A 19,301-nucleotide genomic window follows, 5' to 3' on the forward strand; every position below is an offset into this window, starting at 1 on the left:
GGTAGCCCAAATAGAATGAGAGCTGATAATCCCTGTTAATCACAACAAAGTCTTAACTGATACAAGCACTTTGGAGAATTGCTGGGTAAAATATCCCTCCTTAAAGCAAGAGAGAAAGGATTCTTATGGTTTTTCTATTTTTACCCATCTATATTTGATTTTTCCTTCCTATGGACTTTGAAAACAAAACAGTGCATTAGGCTAGATGTTGAAAGGGTCATGATGAGCTCTGTTCTCTCTCTTCTTCAGAAGATGCCAATGCAAGACTCCAAGCTTACTCATATATAAACTGACAAATTTTTTAAATGTATCTTTAAAAATGACCGAGTGTGGTGGCTTCACGCCTGTACATTCCAGCACTTTGGGAGGCCAAGGCAGGAGGCTTGAGCCCAGGAGTTTGAGACCAGTTTAGACAACCTAGGGAGATTCCCTCTCTACAAAAAACAAAAATAAATAAAACATTAGCTGATTATGGTGGTGCATGCCTGTAGTCCTAGCTACTTGGGAGGCTGTGGCCGTGATCATGTCACTGTCCTCCAGCCTGGGAAACAGAGCAAGACCCTGTCTCAAAAAATAAATAGATAAGTAAATAAATAAAATAAAAAATTTGAAAGATAAAAATAATATTTTCTTCTATTCCTATCATGGTATTGGTTTAGTTTTGGTCACCATGTTGTTTTGAAATTTCAAGTAACATTAAAAAAAAAGCATATACTTTGTATATTTTCTCAAAATTGAGACAGATTTGAAGTTTGAGAATATTCTGCCAGAGAATCTGGAAGCAGAGAAACGAAAGCTGCTTCAATACATTGTCAAACGGAGTCCAACCAAAAATAATTGAAAGATCATAGAACAGTAATGTTTGACAGAGGAAATGAAGAGGAATTTGATTTACAAAAAAAAAAAAATACTTTAACTTTTATAGAACTTGTCTATTTTGAAAGGCATGAGTAATTGAACTGATTTCCACTTATATCCGCCTTCCTGCCAAAGTTTTCAAAGCTTGTTTTTTCTAATGATGATAATGCATGTTCCTTGCCTCTTAGCAGCTGCAGGGAGCTCAAAGCATTTTGCAGATATTATCTCATTAGTCCTGACTCTATCCCCAGGTACTTTGCAGACATTATCCTGCCTTTTAAAAACGATCACAGCTCAAAATGGAAAATGACACCAAATCTCCTGCAGCTCTCGCTTTTTAAAACACTGCATGTAAATAACTATATGCAGGTATTAGTCTAGATTCTTGGTTGCAGACAAGAGTTCTCACTGCAGCTAGGCTAAGCAAGAAAGAGATTTAAACAATGCTGAATAGCTCACCGAATTTCCTGGAGAGAGGGAGATTCTGGTTCACAGGCTGTCCATCCCGAAGCTCATTGCTGCAGGGTTTAAAAAAAAAAAAAAAAAAAGATGCTCTTCAAAAAAAAAGTTTTAGATTTACAGATATATTGAGCATGTAGTTCAGAGTTCCCATATGCCATGCCCCTATTATTAATATCTAACATTAGTATAGTAATTTTGCTATAATTGGCGAATCAATACCAACATATTATTAGGAACTAAAGTCCCTAGATTATTCAGATTTCCTTCGTTTTTACCTAATATCCATTTTCTTTTCCAGAATCTCATCCAGGGTCTCACATGACATCTAGTCCTCATGTGTCTTTAGACCCCTCTTGGCTGTGACAGTTTCTGACGCGGGGTTTTGGATGATCTCGGTGGTTTTCAGGAAGACTGAGCAGGGATATTGTAGGATGCTCCTCTATCAGAATTTGCCTGATTTTTTCTCATGGTGAGATGAAAGCTGTGAGTTTTAGGCGGGAAGACCACAGAGGCAAAGCTCCACGCACATCGCATCTCAGCAAGGGCACACGTCGCCAACCCGACTAAAGCTTGACCTTGACCATGTGACAGGCGGCAATGGTCAGGTCTTCCCATGGCAATGTTGCTCTTTGCCCTCCCCGTTCCTCTGCTGTGCTCTTTGGAAGGAAGTCACTATTCACTGCAGGGGCTCACTTCGTCTACTTCCAGAGTCTCCGATTGGAGGAATGTAAAAGATAATTGCCTTAATCCTTAACAGGGCCTTCAGGGTCCTCCTGGCATCCCTCCTCCCTGCTGGCTTCTTGGCTAAATTCTTTCTGTGCTTCTCCTGACAGAAGGCTGGCATCGTGTCTCCCTCATTCATGCGTCCTCCAGGGGACCCCACATGGTACCCTGCACACAGTAGGCCCTTAACAAATCTCTAAAAACTTTGATAGAACTGGATTTCATCTAATAGTTAATACAAATCATTCATAGGCTGCTGGTAGGTGAGTGAGGGTGAGGGCCACTGGGGCAGAGGGAGATGTAGCTGGTTGAACACTCCAACTAGAGCAGTGGACAGGCTCTAGGGTGCTTATCTGGACCCTATACCATCCGCATTTTAAACACCTACTTGAGGCCAGGTGTGGTGGCTCACATCTGTAATTCTAGCACTTTGGGAGGCAGAGGTGGCAGGATCACTTGAGATCAGGCCTTTGAGATTAGCCTGGGCAACACAGCAAAACCCCATCTTTATTATTTAAAGAAGAAAAAAGAAAAGAAAACAAAACTTACTTGGCAGAAGACTGACTTACTTAACTGAGGAATTTTTCTTTTTTTTTTTTTTTTTTTTTTTTGAGATGGAGTCTTACTCTGTTGCCCAGGGTGGGGAGGCAGTGACAAATCTCAGCTTCACTGCAACCCTCTGCCTTCCTGGGTTCAAGCAATTTGCCTGCCTCAGCCTCTTGAGTAACCGGGATTAAGGTGGCATGCCACAATGCCCGGCTTTTTTTTTTTTTTTTTTTTTTGTACTTTTTTTAAATAGAGATGGGTTTTCCACCGTGTTGTCCAGGCTGGTCTTGAACTCCTGACCTCAAGTGATCCAACCCCTCCCAAAGTGCTGGGATTATAGGTGTAAGCCACCGCACCTGGCCTGGATTTTCCCTTCCCCTCAAGGGACAGAGACTCTCCCAAGACTCCTCCAAGTTAGAGGGTGGAGTTTCCTGTCACAGGAGTAATAAATTAGGAGGTGACAGAGCTTCCTAATGCCCAAGACCCTGATATGTGGTTCGGACAGGCCTTGGCGATACTGGAACTGGGTATCCCATGGGTACAAAGTATCGTGGAATGAACTAGAGGAGGTCTGTGCCATAGGTCAGGTCTTCCCTGTCTGCTGGTATGGACTGAATGTTCGTCTCTCCGCCAATTCTTGTGTTGAAGCCCTAACCCCCAAGGTGATGGTATCAGGAGATGGGGCTTTGGGGAGGTGATTAGCTTTAAATGAGGCCGTGACAAAACGAGTGCCCTGGTAAGAAGAGACTCCAGAGCGCGCTCTCTCTCTCTTTCTCCATATGAGGACAGGGCAAGAGGGCAGTCACCTACAAGCCAGGACGACATCCCTCATCAGGAACCGAATCAGCCAGAACCTCAATCCTGGACTTCCATAAATTCCTGTTGTGTAAGCCACCCAGCCTGTGGTATTTTGCCATAACAGCCCAGCTGACCAAGACAGCAGTTTTCTCTCTGGTCCTCCACTGCACTGGCTTAGTGCTTTCTCTAGCTCACTGAATCTTCCCACTCACACAACTCTGACGAGCCTTGGATCTCTCATGGCTCCTGTTTGACCTGCTGACCATGTTGCAGCTTTAACTTTTGCTCCACCCCATCAGTTATCACAACCAGAAAGACAGCCAGCCCCGTCCTTCCCTTCCTGTTCAACCCTCTGTGTGTCAGTGTGTTTCTCAGGCAGCCGCATGAGTTTCTCTGGGGTTGGGAGACATCCACTCTTGACCAACTCAGCTGAAGCCAACAAAGGGCCAGCAGGGCCTGGGAGCGGGGCACGTTCTTTGAGGTAGGGCTGTGGGTATTCCCAGCAGCCAGGTCTCCAGGTCAACCCAAAGACATGGGACTAGACTTGCCTGTACTGCCAATGAAACATGCCCAGCAAGGTTTCAAAATCACGTGGGGAAGTGGGGCTGGGGGACTCAGCCGGCACAGTGGACCATGATCCAGCCTCACCTGCAAATGCCTCAACTCCAGCCGCGTCTCCACTAGATTTTCCCTGCGGAAAGGGTAAACACAGTTGGAACTGTTTCACAAGAATACACATCTATAACACCAGCCTGAGCTAGGTGTTGGATGTATCCTACTCCAGTCTGGATGTTATCAGTCTAACTTTCAAATGACTTGTTTTACATGTTTGGATGTGTTACAGGGGGACAGGGGAACCGAGCAATCCTACAACGAATGTTTACAGTGACTCCTTGGAGGTAGCACAACATAAGAAATCATGAGGAAGAACATTAATTAGCCTGCCATGCCATGGAGGTGTGGGTCGGGTTGCTCCCTGCATCTGCGCTTCTGCCTCAGCGATCAGTCATCCCTTTCCCTGCCAGAGCCCCACGCATGTGGGAGGCGTGGGGAGGTTCTATTTGTTCCTTTTCCACCTTGCACAGCATGTTCTTCTAGCACGGAATTTATTCCCAGCTTAGAATCAGCATTTCATAGTGGGCGTGGCATGGAGTCAGGGCGCCCACCGCCCACTCTGGCTCCATGCTGCTCCCCCTAGGTGGCTGCCTACAGAGAGCACACCAAGCCAAGGCTCAAAGGCTGCAAAGAGGACACCAAGCCCAGGCTCGAAGGCTGCAGAGAGGATTCCAAGCCCAGTCTCAGAGGCTGCAGAGAGGACGCCAAGCCCAGGCTCGGAGGCTGTAGAGAGGACACCATCCCCATGCTCAGAAGCCCAGAAAAGTGTCAGGAAGAAGGCTGGTTCTTCCAGATGGAGGTGGGGACTGCCAGAGATCCTGACCCCTGACAAAGGCACCAGGAGCCCCCAGAACATTCACAAACCATTCAGAAGTGTGGGTTCGTGCCCACTGTGTGTTCACACACCCATACTGACTCACACACTCTCACCCCCACACACCCTCACAGTCACTCATGCACGCACTCAGCCTCGCTCATGCATGCACACACTGACACACTCACATCCAGTCTCTCTCACACTCTCTCTCCTACATGCACAACACAACAAGGCACGGAGAGGGTCCCCAAGAGCCTCTCTCCAGGGCTTTCCTGTGCAGGACTGCAGGTGGTCACCAAGTCCAGTTCTCTCCTGCATTCTTGTGGCCACCATCTGGACTTCTAGGGCCTGGGCTTTTGCCCCGAAACTCTTCCACCTCCTGAAAGCATCACTCAGGTCACTGGATGATGGAGAGTAACAGGAAAGGCCAGGACTGGGGTGACCCACACCCCAGCTTTCCTGAGTCACAGCACCTCACCTCACCGCGAGTTTCCCTCCCACCTCTGGGTTTGTGTGGTGGGCAGAGAGAGACCAAGGGGGTCCCCAGGATGTGGGCATCCTCATCGTGAGGTAGCATCACAGAGCTGGAGAAGGGGTAACTTCCTCCCCACCGACTCCAGCAGTCCTCTCTCTGCCCACTGGCTTCAGGACCCCTGGCACTGCGCAGGCTCCCCTGGGACAGTCTGGGCTGTGCCCTCTTTAAAGGGATGGACCTGGACTCCCTGTGTAACCGGCTCCCCTCCCCAGTGCCTTTGAGGGTGGTAGGAAAGGTGGCCTGGGATGCCTCGTGGGGTATAGAAGAGCCAAGGAGGGACTTTCATTAGCCTGAATGGAGAACTTCCCTGCCGGATCTGTTGTCCAAGAGCCATAGCAAATGGTGAATGCCAGTGTCCTTCTGTCGGAGCCCTTTGGGGAGCCGTCCGCACAGAGGGGCCCAGAGCAATGCCTGGCTCTGAGGGCCTCACCAGGATTTCATGAGTTAATGTGGGAAAGGCTTATCAGGACCTGTCACAGAGTGAGCGTGGGATTACATAAGCATTTGCTTAAAAAGGAAAGGAGAGAAGCCACAGCAGAGGGACATGCAGGCTTTGGGGTTCTGGTGGAGCATAACACTCGAACTCTTCGGTGAGCAGCAGCGGGAGAGAGACCACAGCCCCTCAAGACATGCTGGTGTCATGCATGTGGCTGACAGGCTCTTCTGGAAGGCAGGGGAGCCTTCTCAGTGACGAGAACAGTTGCCAGGTTGAGGAGGAGAAGCCATGAGATGCTTCTTGAATTTTACTGAGTGCAATCTTATCCAAATTTGGAAATGGACTTCCTCTGTGGGTTCTGTTTTTTATTTTAACAATACCAGTCCCTGGGAGGTTCTATGAAACACATTTCGGGAAGTTGAAATGAATGCAAAATTATTTAAGATCGTCACCTAGGTATGACAGATCGTCAAACATGGCAATTCTCCCAGTTGAAAACGAGATAAGCTAAGAAGTATATTTTCAAATGTTATGGCTGGGTTTGCTTCCATTAAAGTCTGGAAAGTAAAATTATAATAAAGTGTGGTTTGAGAACAAATAACGTATTTAAACCTGAAAACAAAAACAAAAATAAAACACAGGAGGAGAGACAGGATCACTGAAAAGGCCACACCCTCCAGCTCCAGTGACCCAGTGCTGCGATGACGGGGGCCAATTTCCATGGTCTTGTGTCTGTCAAAGGAGCCAGGCGGAAGGACATTACAGAGAACAGACCTGTGACTGTCAGGGACTGGGTCAGAGGCAGGGAGCCCTGCAAAGAACATCATTTGGAAGGGATTTTTGGAGGTGATGGATCTGTTCTCTATCTTGAATGTGACAATGATCACATGATTGTATGTATTAGTCAAAAATCATAGACTAGTATATCATGTAAATCACATAATATTATATACCATATTATACTACATAGATTATACTATCTCATTTTATAAAATTATTAATACTATATATATACACCAGTAAATTATACTATATAATTTTGTTCCAAATTATATCATAGAATTATATAATACTATCAATTATATTATGCTACATAAAGACATACAAATAAAAATTATATTTCAATAAACTGACTTTAAAAGAAGACATTAGGCTGGGTGGCTCATGCCTGTGAGCACTTTCAGAGGCCGAGGCAGACATATCACTTGAGGTCAGGAGTTCAAAACCAGCCTGGCCAATTTGGTGAAACCCTGTCTCTACTAAAATACTAAAAGTACAAAAAATTAGGCCAGGTATGGTGGCAGGAGCCTGTAATCCCAGCTACTTGGGGGGCTGAGGCAGGAAAATGGCTTGAACCCAGGAGGCAGAAGTTGCTGTGAGCCAAGATAGCAACAGAGCAAGACTCCATCTCAATTAAAACACAAAAAAAGGCATTAGGGATGGGTGAGGTGGCTCGTGCCTGTAATTCCAGCACTTAGGAAAGCCAAGGTAGAAGGATCGCTTGAGCCCAGGAGTTTGAGACTAGCCTTGGCAACATAGGGAGGCCTTGTGTCTACAAAAAATAAAAAATTAGCCAGGTGTGGTGGCGCACGCCTGTAGTCCCAGCTACTTGGGAGGCTGAAGTGGGAGAATTGCTTGATCCCGAGAGGTTGAGGACCAAGCTGCACTCCAGCTTGGGTGACAGAGCAAGACCCTGTTTCAAAAAAAAAGACAGTTGGAGCGTGGGTTTTCTCAGGCGGCACTTTTCTGAGAGCCAAACATCTTGCCCTGCTCCCTGCTACCCTTCCACCCACCCACGAGGGCTGGATTAGGGCTGGATTTGCCCCTAGACAGCCTGACACCATTTGTTTCCTGAGAAGGGACATCAAGGGACAAGGATGCCCCATAAACTCTCCCTGTGCCACGCCCAGGGTGGGGCATCCCTGATTCTGATTCTGTCACCTCCTGCCCTCCCACCCAGGTCTGTGTCCTGAGAGGCCAGGAGCAGCCTCAAGTCTCCAGAGGACAAGGTGCAGGGCCATCTCTAGGCTGACGCTCCTACCACACCATGGTCCTCCTGCCCGGGTTCCCTGCACCTAGTTATGTGAGGACACATAGTGATATGAATGGCAGGAGCCATGGGCCGCCCTGTGGCTCTGCTGTCACTGCTCTGCCTTGGGTGCCTCCTGCCCTGAGGGCTTTGCATCCTTCCTTTTCATAGCTACACAGCAGATGTTATGTCCCCAAACAAGCATCCTGGAATTCCTCTCCGAGAACACAAAGGCCTCGTCACAGGGAACAAGCTTTTGAGGGAGGAGCATTTGGCTTATGAATGAAATGGCTTATGATGGGCAGAAAAAATACTTCAAGTGGATTTCAAAAAAAAACAAAAAAGAAAACAAAAGCCACTTTACGTATTTCCACCAGCAGAGAGGAACTGGAGTGGGTTCACTCAAGGCTTCAGGATTCTATGTAACCTGCTCACTACGGAGCTGAGACAACCAGAAACTTTCTCTTATGGGTGTGTGTGGGCACGTGCGTGCACATATGTGCCTGTGTGTGCACGTGTGGGTCCACACAGCTGCTTTCCAAAGTCACTGAGCTTGCTCCCTGGCTCCCTGATGAGAAAGATGGGAAAATGAGTAAAATGACATTTCGCAGCCATCTTCAACATTCTGGCTTTTTCAGCACCGAATGCCTCCTCTGTAGCAGGGAAAAACTGTGCGGCTCTTCCCACCCAGGCCTCACTAACTCTGGCTTCAAGAGGCGCAGATGTCTGTGTGTGTGTCCCTGGCAGGTATTATGGTGACTTCCACAGCGTCTCTGGACGGCCCCCACCCAAAATGTTTTCCCCCTGGGGCTCAATGATTCCAACAGGATTCATTCCTTGGGGTTCTTCTCCTAGAAAGCTTTTCTCTCTCTCTCTCTCTCTTTTTTTTTTTTTTTTTTTTTAGACAGAGTCTCACTCTGTCACTAGGCTGAAGTGCAATGGCACGATCTCAGCTCACTGCAACCTCTGCCTCCCAGGTTCAAGCAATTCTCCTGCCTCAGCCTCCCAAGTAGCTGGGACTACAGGCTCCCAGCACCACACCCAGCTAATTTTTGTATTTTTTGTAGAGACGGGGTTTCACCATGTTGGCCAGGACGGTCTCGATCTCTTGACCTCGTGATCTGCCCACCTCGCCCTCCCAAAGTGCTGGGATTAGGGTGAGCCACCGCGCCCAGCCTCTTTCTTTTCTTTTTAGACAAGATCTCGCTCCGTCACCCAGGCTGGAGTGAAGTGGTGCGATCTTAGCTCACTGCAGCCTCGAACTCCTGGCCTCAAGTGATCCTCCCACCTCGGCCTCCCAAAGCACTGGGACCACAGGCACCACAATCTCACGGGCTACAATGCTTTTCTGAAACGCACAGGCTGCTGGCGGGGCCATGGTGGGCACAGGGGCTCTGGGGCCACTCACCCACCTCCACGCTCCCTCCACCTCGGCCCTGGTGCAAGAGGCTCTAGGACCCTCCCACCATTCCCACCCAGAACGGTGGGGGGGTCCTCTCCTCCCAGCTCTTCCTCCAGGACAGGACCCTCCTCTCGCTGCTGCAGGGCCCCCTCCTCCCGGAGGGTCCGGGGAGGCAGGAGGAGAGGGGAAGAGACCGATCCTGGGGGGGAAAGGGTGAGGCAGAGACAGATCCCCCGGACCTCACCATTTTGTGTGTAGGACGAGTTTCTAAAATGGCTTAAAAACCAAACAGATCCCAAAGCCTCCCTGCTTTTTATAGAACATCAGTCCCTGCTTCCAAATTAGCAACCCTTAATCTCCTGCCGCTCTAGTTCTGAGGGGCCCTAAGCTGCTGGGTGAGGACTCAGCCCTGCGTCAGCCGGCGGGTGGGGACGCGGGTGGAGGCAGGGAGGGGACCCGGGAGGGACGTGGGGGGCGGGGCGAGGAGGAGACGGAGGGCTGGGGGAAGGGGTGACCGGGAGGGGACTAAGGACAGCAGTTCAGGGGAGAGGACCAAGGGTGCTAGGGGTGGCATCAAGTGGAGGTAGCTTCAAGGGGGATCCCAGGCTAGGGAGGGCAGGGAAGGGACCAAAGGTAAAGAGTGGGGGGGATGGGAGAGGGGACCCTCGGGGCCTTCCTGGCCTGGGCCCAGTGTGTTCATGTCCTAAGGCCCCCATAGCCAAACATTACAAATTGGGTAGCTTAAAAACAGAAATGTGTTTTTCTCACCGTTCTGGGGGCCAGAAATCCAAACTCCAGGTATCAGCAGCACTGTTTCCTTCTGGAGGCTCTGAGGAAGGACCTCTTCCAGCCTCGCTGCCCACTGCTGGTGGCCAGGCCAGCCTTGGCGCTCCTGGCTGTAGCCGCACAGCTCCTGTGTCTGCCTCCACTGCCACAGGTCCTTCTCCCCTGCGCCTGTCTTCAAAGTGCCCCTTCTCATAAGGACGCCAGTCATAAGGATGAAGACCCCCCTGCGCCAGAACAGACTCATCTTAACTGACCCCATCTGCAAAGACCCTATTTCCAAATAAGGCCACATTCTGAGGTATGAATGGACATGAGTTTTGGGGGGGACATCATTCAATCCAGTGTCAGGACCACCCACAGGCCCAGATAGAAAACCCGGCTGATTCCCTCTCACTGTATCCAAGAGGCAGGTTGTGCCAAGAAAAAGCCTCCCCTTGAGATGGGAAGGAGTGAAGGTGTCACGAAAGCTGAGCCACCCAATGGGTGGTGATGGGGACAGGCCTTTCAGCAGCCTCCCTCCACCCCAGGCAGTCTTCCCTGACTCTCTGTGATGACCATGACCTTCCCCAAGCCCCTGGGGGCTTCATTCCCTTGGCCCTACCCCAAGAGTTAGAGCGCCCACCTTCAGAACTCCTCGCCCCTTTAAATGACATGAAATGATTGTATCACACGTGCTCCTTGTGCAAAACTAGGACAAATTGCCAACTTACACATATGATCTATGATCCCACCACTCTCAGCATTTTCATGAACCTCTTTTTAGCCATATATATTTTTTTGAGACGGAGTCTCACTCTGCTGCCCAGACTGGAGTGCAGTGGCAAGATCATAGCTCACTGCAACCTCCACCTCCCGGGTTCAGTTGATTCTCCGGCCTCAACCTCCTGAGCAGCTGGGATTACGGGTGTGGGCCGCAACATCCAGCTAATTTTTGTATTTTTAGTAGAGATGAGGTTTCACCATGTTGGCCAGATTGGTCTGAAACTCCTGACCTCTGGTGATTCACCCCCTTCAGCCTCCCAAAGTGCTGGGATTACAGGCATGAGCCACCGCGCCCAACCAGCCATATACATATTTTAAGTTATCCTTTGAACCTCAGATGGACAGAATTGCAATCACCACCCTCAGTCTACCACATATCATGGTTTGCACACACATTGCTCTTTTTATTTTACTTACTTTTCTGGTAATGTGTGTCCAAATAGGATGCAGCGGATGTGATAGCTCCTGTTCATCTTTTGTGTTATACATTGCTCAAAGCATGTATTTATTTAATCCCCAAAGCCCCTAGCTGTGCTGTGCTGGAGTCAGCCCAGGCTGGCTTGTGAGGGTGACTTAAGTTTTCAGAAATTCTGTGAATAGGTTGTTGAGTCACTGGGATATGATGTTGGCCATTATGGGAGTATTTGCCACGGAAGCCAGCAGATGCAACAAATCAGGGCTTTTTCATCAAGAGCCCCTTAAATGCCACCCTTCGGCCTGTGGGGTTGGTACTCTTGTCATTCCCACTTCACCGATAAAGAAACCAGGGTAGGGAGGTTGGTAACGCCCTAGTGCTCACACCCAGCCAGTGGCAAGTCCAAATTCAAACCCAGGAATTTTGTACAGCACTGGAGTCTAATGACTCTGTTGCTATTTTGGACTCTGATATTTTCTATCCATCACAAGCAGTTTCCCAGACACTAAAAATTAGTCAAATTTCACTTTTGATGACTGCATAATTTTCTGTTATGTGGACATACAGTGTCTTGTTAAATGAGCCCCAGTCGTAAAACAATAGAGTTCTATGCAGTGTTTTCTCCTTGCAACAATGTTTCAACCCACCTTTCCCCTCTTCCTTGGTGTTAGCCCTGTGGATCCAGTCCCAGGGGCTTCCCTGGTGAGCAGGGCATCAAGCTAAGCCTCCCAGCAGACGGCCCTGATGATCAGGCTGTGGGGGGTCAGGACACACTCAGCTCCTCCTAAGGGTGAGGTGCCCCCTCGCAGACCCAAACCTTCCCCAGGTACAGCAAGACCCGCCCTGTCTATGTGTAGCCAAGAGACCCTGCAGCAGGTTTCTCTTTCTCCAGCCTCTACTTCCAGAGTGACGAGGGGCCAAAGCCCCTGACAGACTTCCTGTGAGAGCTCAGTCACACTCACACACGCTCACAATCCTACACAGCCACACACTCATATGCACACATATACACACGCACACGCAGATTCACACCCAACACTCTCATACATACACACATTCACACATCTATACCCATGTGTGCATGCATACACACACACACACACACAGAGACGGACATACAAATGCTCATAAAATCACCCAGCATTCAACACAGAGACAGTCTTAAGGACACACCAAGGTATGAGGTACATTCTGTCCCCATGAATGAGAACTCTTGGAAGGCAGGGAAGGTGTGATCAGTTTTCCAAAAGTTCAGCAGGTTGCCCCACGTGTACCAAGGGCTCCGTTCCATAAAAGGAAAACCATGGACAGACATGAGCAAACATATCTCCACCTTGGAAAACTGCAACCTCTTAGTAGTCAAGCTCAGCTTCCTTGTGGGATGTATTGGTTGCCTATGGCTGCTGCAACCCAGCACCGTGCAGTGGGGGTTCCCACCACAGGAACGCGTTGTCTCACACTTCTGCAAACTGGAAGTCCGAGACCAAGGTGTTGACAGGGTTGCTTCCTTCTGAGGCTGTGTGGGAGAACTTGTTCCAGGCCTCTCTCCTCACTCCTGGGCTTTGCTGGAGATCTTTGGCGTCCTTGGCTTGTACACACATCATCGCGATCTCTGCCTCTGCCTTCACATGGCATTCTTCTGGCATATGTGTCTGTCGCATGCAGAGAAAAAAGCAATTGAAACAGAAGCAAAATTTGACAAATGGAATCTAATTAAACTCAAGAGCTCCTGCGCAGCAACAGAAACTATCATCTGAGTGAACAGACAATCTACAGAACGGGAGAAAATTTTTGCAATCTATCCATCTGACAAAAGTCTAATATCCAGAATCTACAAGGAACTTAAACAAATTTATAAGAAAAAACAACTCCATTAAAAAGTGGTCGAAGGAGATGAACAGACACTTCTCAAAAGAAGACATATATGTGGCCAATAAACATGAAAAAAGCTCAACATCACTGGTCATTAGAGAAATGCAAATCAAAACAACAGTGAGATACCATCTCATGCCAGCCAGAATGGCAATTATTAAAAAGTAAAGAAACAGGCCGGGCACGGTGGCTCACGCCTGTAATCCCAGAACTTTGGAGGCCGAAGCGGGCGGATCACCTGTTGGGAGTTTGAGACCAGCTGACCAACATGCAAAACCCCGTCTCTATTAAAAATACACAAAATTAGCTGGGCATGGTGGTACATGCCTGTAAACCCAGCTATTTGGAAGGCTGAGGCAGAAGAATTGCTTGAACCCAGGAGGCGGAGGCTGTGGTGAGCCGAGATCATGCCATTGCACTTCAGCCTTGGTGACAAGAGCGAGACTCAGTCTCAAAAAAAAAAAATTTTTTTCAAAAAAAACAGAGGCTGGCAAGGCTGTGGAGAAGAAATAGGAATGCTTTTACACTGTTGGTGGGAATATAAATTAGTTCAACCATTGTGGAAGACAGTGTGGTGATTCCTCACAGACCTACAATCAGAAATACCATTTGACCCAGAAATCTCATAACTGGGTATATACTCAAAGGAATAGAAATGATTCTACTGGGCCGGGCGTGGTGGCTCAAGCCTGTAATCCCAGCACTTTCAGAGGCCGAGACGGGCGGATCACGAGGTCAGGAGATCGAGACCATCCTGGCTAACACAGTGAAACTCCGTCTCTACAAAAAAATACAAAAAACTAGCTGGGTGAGGTGGAGGGCGCCTGTAGTCCCAGCTACTCGGGAGGCTGAGGCAGAAGAATGGTGTAAACCCGGGAGGCAGAGCTTGCAGTGAGCTGAGATCCAGCCACTGCACTCCAGTCCGGGCGACAGAGCGAGACTCCGTCTCAAAAAAAAAAAAAAAAATGATTCTACTGTAAAGATACATGCACACATATGTTCATTGCATCTCTAGTCACAATAGCAAAGACATGGAATCAACCCAAATACCCATCAATGATAGACTGGATAAAGAAAATGTGGTACATATACACCATGGAATACTATGCAGCCATGGAAAGGAATGAGATAGTGTCCTTTGCAGGGACATAGATGGAGCTGGAAGCCATCATCCTCAGCAAACTAATACAGAAGCAGAAAACCACACACTGCATGTTCTCACTTAGAAGTAGGAGCTGAACAATAAGAACACATGGACACAGGGAGGGACACAACACACTGCAGCCTGTTGCGGGGGCACAGGGGGAGGGCAGGCATCAGGATAAATAGCTAAGGTATGCTGAGCTTAATACCTAGCTGATGGATTAATGTGTGCAGCAAACCACCATGGCACACGTTTACATACATAACAAACCTGCACGTCCTGCACATGCATCCCAGAACTTAAAACAGAATTAAATTCAATTAAAATTTTTAAAAACCCAGTCATACACATGAAAAAATGCTCATCATCACTTACCATCAGAGAAATGCAAATCAAAACCACAATGAGATACCATCTCTCACCAGTTAGAATGGCAATCATTAAAAAGTCAGGAAACAACAGGTGCTGGAGAGGATGTGGAGAAATAGGAACACTTTTACACTGTTGGTGGGACTGTAAACTAGTTCAACCATTGTGGAAGACGGTGTGGCGATTCCTCAAGGATCTAGAACTAGAAATACCGTTTGACCCAGCCGTCCCATTACTGGCTATATCCCCAAAGGATTATAAATCATGCTGCTAGAAAGACACATGCACACGTATGTTTATTGTGGCACTATTCACAATAGCAAAGACTTGGAATCAACCCAAATGTCCATCAGTGACAGACTGGATTAAGAAAATGTGGCACATATACACTGTGGAATACTGTGCAGCCATAAAAATGGATGAGTTCGTGTCCTTTGTAGGGAAATGGATGCAGCTGGAAGCCATCATTCTCAGCAAACTATCCCAAGAACAGAAAACCAAACACGGCATGTTCTCACTCGTAGGTGGGAACTGAACAATGAGATCACTTGGACACAGGAAGGGGAGCATCACACACCGGGGCCTATTGTGAGGAGAGGGGAGGGGAAAGGGATAGCATTNATGTCCAAAAGCTTATCCACCATGATCAAGTGGGCTTCATCCCTGGGACGCAAGGCTGGTTCAACATAAATACCAAGGCTGGTATTTCTAGGATCTAGAACTAGAAATACTATTTGACCCAGCCATCCCATTACTGGGTATATACCCAAAGGATTATAAATCATGCTGCTATAAAGACACATGCACATCTATGTTTATTGCGGCACTATTCACAATAGCAAAGACTTGGAATCAACCCAAATGTCCATCAGTGACAGATTGGATTAAGAAAATGTGGCACATATACACTGTGGAATACTATGCAGCCATAAAAAAGGATGAGTTCATGTCCTTTGTAGGGACATGGATGCGGCTGGGAACCATCATTCTCAGTAAACTATCGCAAGAACAGAAAATCAAACACCGCATGTTCTCACTCATACGTGGGAATTGAATAATGACATCACTTGGACACAGGAAGGGGAACATCACACACCGGGGCCTATTGTGGGGAGTGGGGAAGGGGAGGTATAGCATTAGGAGATATACCTAATGTAAATGACGAGTTAATGGGTGCACACCAACATGGCACATATATACATATGTAACAAACCTGCACATTGTGCACATGTACCCTAGAACTTAAAGTATAAAAATAATAATAATAATAATAAACAGAACAGAGACTTCAAATGAAAAAAAAAACCCAGTCATATTGGATTATGGGGTCCACCTTATTCCAACATGACTTCATCTTGACAAATTACATCTGCAACAATCTTATTTCCAAATAAAGTCACATACTGAGGCACTGGAACTTAGGACGTCAGCAGATGAATTTCGGGGGGTACACAATTCAGCCCATAGCAGGGGGCAATCCAGTCCCTTCTCCTGCTCCTGCTACTTCCTCAGGGGTGCCATGTGAGACGATGGCATGAGAAGAGGCAGGTTTGGACTTGCCCAGCCCTGTCATTCTCCAGCCCTCACACAGACACCCTACATGCATTCATTCACTTGGCCGCAGTACAGCATTCTGGATTTTTTTTTTTTTTTTTTTTTTTGGTAGAAATAAAGCTAATTAAAAAGTTGTTTAGGTTACAAGGTATTTATTTACAATACCTGAAACTTCGTCCTCACACTGTCTTTCCACACATTTGACATGAGAAAGACTATCATGTTAACTGTCCTCAGGGTTATTTAACCATAATTCTGCTATATCCTCTTAAGAAAAGAAAGGAATGAAACAGATGGGCCCTCATCTGTTTCTTATTAACACAGCATTAGTTTCATCATGACAAAAATTTCATATCTATTAATGTCTCTTCCAACAGTTCCTAACTCACATCGTCTCTAAATGGTGCAGAGAGCAACACGGCAGTTTCCTTAAGTATATGCACCGGCGGAGAAATTTCCCTAAGTTAATGCTCTGTTTTCTGAGTCACAACCTCAGATGCAAAGTTTTCTTTTCCTTTGGGGAGGACAGGACGATGGGAGTCTTTACAGTGACAAATTTTTTGGCTCCCACTCTCCTATCCCCACCAAAAGAAAAAGAAAACCTGTGCCTCTAAGGTTTTGACTGAGAAAATAGAGCATCACCAGTCACTCGTGGGTTCTTCACTGACAGATTTCCATCAGGAAGATGGAGGGTGCGGTGCCTCACGCCTGCAATCCCAGCACTTCTGGAGGCTGAGGCAGGAGGGTTGTTTGAGCCCAGGAGTTCAAGACCAGCCTGGGCAAAAAAGTGAGACCCTGTCTCTATGAAAAAAAAAAATTTTTTAAATTAGCCGGACATGGTGGTACATGCCTATGGATCCAGCTACATAGGAGGTGGGAGGATGGCTTGAGCCCAGGAAGTCAAGACTAGGGTGAGCCATGTTAACAACCCTGCACTCCAGCCTGAGTGACAGAGGGAGACCCTGTTTCAAAAAAAGAAAAAAAGAAGAAAATAAAAGAAAAGTAATCACGACTCAAGTCTCATTATGTGCAAGGCTGGGTTGCTGCTGTGGGAGAGATCAATGTTGGGAAGTCAGATCTGCTTAACGAGCTGTGTGACTTTGGGCAAATTACTCAACCTCTCTGAGACTCGGGTTCGGAAAACATAAAAGAAAGAGAATAAAGTTTCCTTGTCAAAGTGGATGTGGGAGTTAAATGAGGTGATGTAGGTGAAGTCTGTTGGACACAGCAGGCACAGACTAAAAACCAGATTCCTTTTGTCCCTCCCCAGAACAGAAATCTAAACAAGCACCAAATCCCCTCTCCTACTGCCTATGAGAAGATTAGGGCCTCCTCAGCATGAGTCATTTGTCAATTCAAAATTTTATTTATTATTATTATTTTGAGGCAGAGTCTCACTCTGTTGCCCAAGCTGGAGTGTAGTGACATGATCTTGGCTCACTGCAACCTCTGCCTCCTAGGTTTAAGCAATTCTTTCACCTCAGCCTGCCAAGTAGCTAGGATTAGAGGCACCTGCCACCACACCCAGCTAAATTTTTTGTACTTTTAGTAGAGATAAGGTTTCACCATGTTGGCCAGGCTGGTCTCAAACTCCTGGCCTCAAGTGATCCCACCGCCCCGGCCTCCCAAAGTGCTGGGATTACAGGCCTGTGCCACCATGCCCGACCCAAATTTTTTTTGTTGCTGTGCTTTTTTTTGAGACGCTCTATGTCTTTTTTTTGTTGCTCTATGTCACCCAGGCTGGAGTGCAGTGGTGTGATCTCGGCTCACTGCAAACTCTGCCTCCCAGGTTCAAGTAATTCTCCTGCCTCAGCCTCCCAAGTAGCTGGGATTACAGGTCCCCGCCACCATGTCTGGCTAATTTTTGTGTTTTTAGAAGAGAGGGTTTCACCATGTTAGCCAGGCTGGTCACAAATTCCTGACCTCAGGTGATCCACCCATCTTGGCCTCCCAAAATCCTGGGATCACAGGCATGAGCCATCACGCCCCACTGCGTTAGTGCATTTTAAGTCAGAAACTAAACATGTTAGAACTACTGATTCCAGAATTCTCTCAAGATGAGAATGATCAGCCTTTAAGTTCATAGTTCTTCCCACCCTTTCTGTAAACGAATAGACTCAGCTGAGGTTTGGAAGTGCGTTTGGTACCCAGGTACACTGCCACACAGCACTTACCATGTTAAACAAAGGAACACCTGTGTGTGAGGCTGATCTGTGTCTGCTGCTAGGAGTAGGGAGTCCAGCCACCAGAGCAGAGGGTCTCGTGTGTCCCACATGCTGAGAAGCCCAGAAGTCACAGGTTGCTGGCCTTGCTTCCATTGCTGGACAATGCCATCAGGCATGCAGGCTTTTCCTTGTCTTTGTCAGGTTGGCTCTTCATCCTCAGGCTGGTTTCCTCTTGGTTTCAAATGGGCTGCTGTAGCTCCAGACATCCTGTCTATCTTCAAGAAAGTAAGAAGTGGGAGAAGAGGAAGCTGTGACCATGTCTGTCTTTTATCAGGACACCTAAGATTTTGCAGAAGACAGTTGACTTCTGCCTCCATTCAGTGAGCCCCTGGCTGCCAGGAGGATGAATTTTGTGGGGTTGAATGAAGGTTCTCTTGGTAAGGCAGAGGGGAGTCACGGATGTTGGATGGACTGACCATGGGTCTGCCGTAGAAACTCAGGATGGCACCGATGCAACTGATCAGGAGGGAGGTAGTGAATGCGTCCTGGCACAGTGGCTTTGCCAGGTGAGAAGAACAAGGGCCAATCCTGTACCTGTACCTCCGTCATTCAGGGGCCTCTGCTACTTGCATGAAGACAAAAAAGAAAGTGAGAAATGGTCAACACATACCAACAAATTGATTCCTTTCTAAAGCAAGGACATCTTTACGGGACGGTCTAATGTCTTTTGGGGGGACATTACCTTGATCATTCTGGTATACAGTACTTGTATACTTGTATAAATGAATATGATTGCTTGAAAGAAAAAAGAAAAGAACACAAATTTTCTTTCTTGAAGTGGCAAAAGAAAAAAAAGTTCTTAGTTTTCCCATCTGAATGAATGTCTTCGTGGGCTATCTTGGGGAATAATACTTCTAGAACAATACCGCTCCCTTTGCCCGAGACGTCTGTGTCATACTCACCAAATTCAGGCTAAGAGTCACTTATGAAAATCAGTTGGATTGCTTTAAAGT

Source organism: Rhinopithecus bieti, unplaced genomic scaffold (genome assembly GCF_001698545.2).
Source record: "Rhinopithecus bieti isolate Rb0 unplaced genomic scaffold, ASM169854v2 scaffold_17184, whole genome shotgun sequence".
NCBI classification, from domain to species: Eukaryota; Metazoa; Chordata; class Mammalia; order Primates; family Cercopithecidae; genus Rhinopithecus; species Rhinopithecus bieti.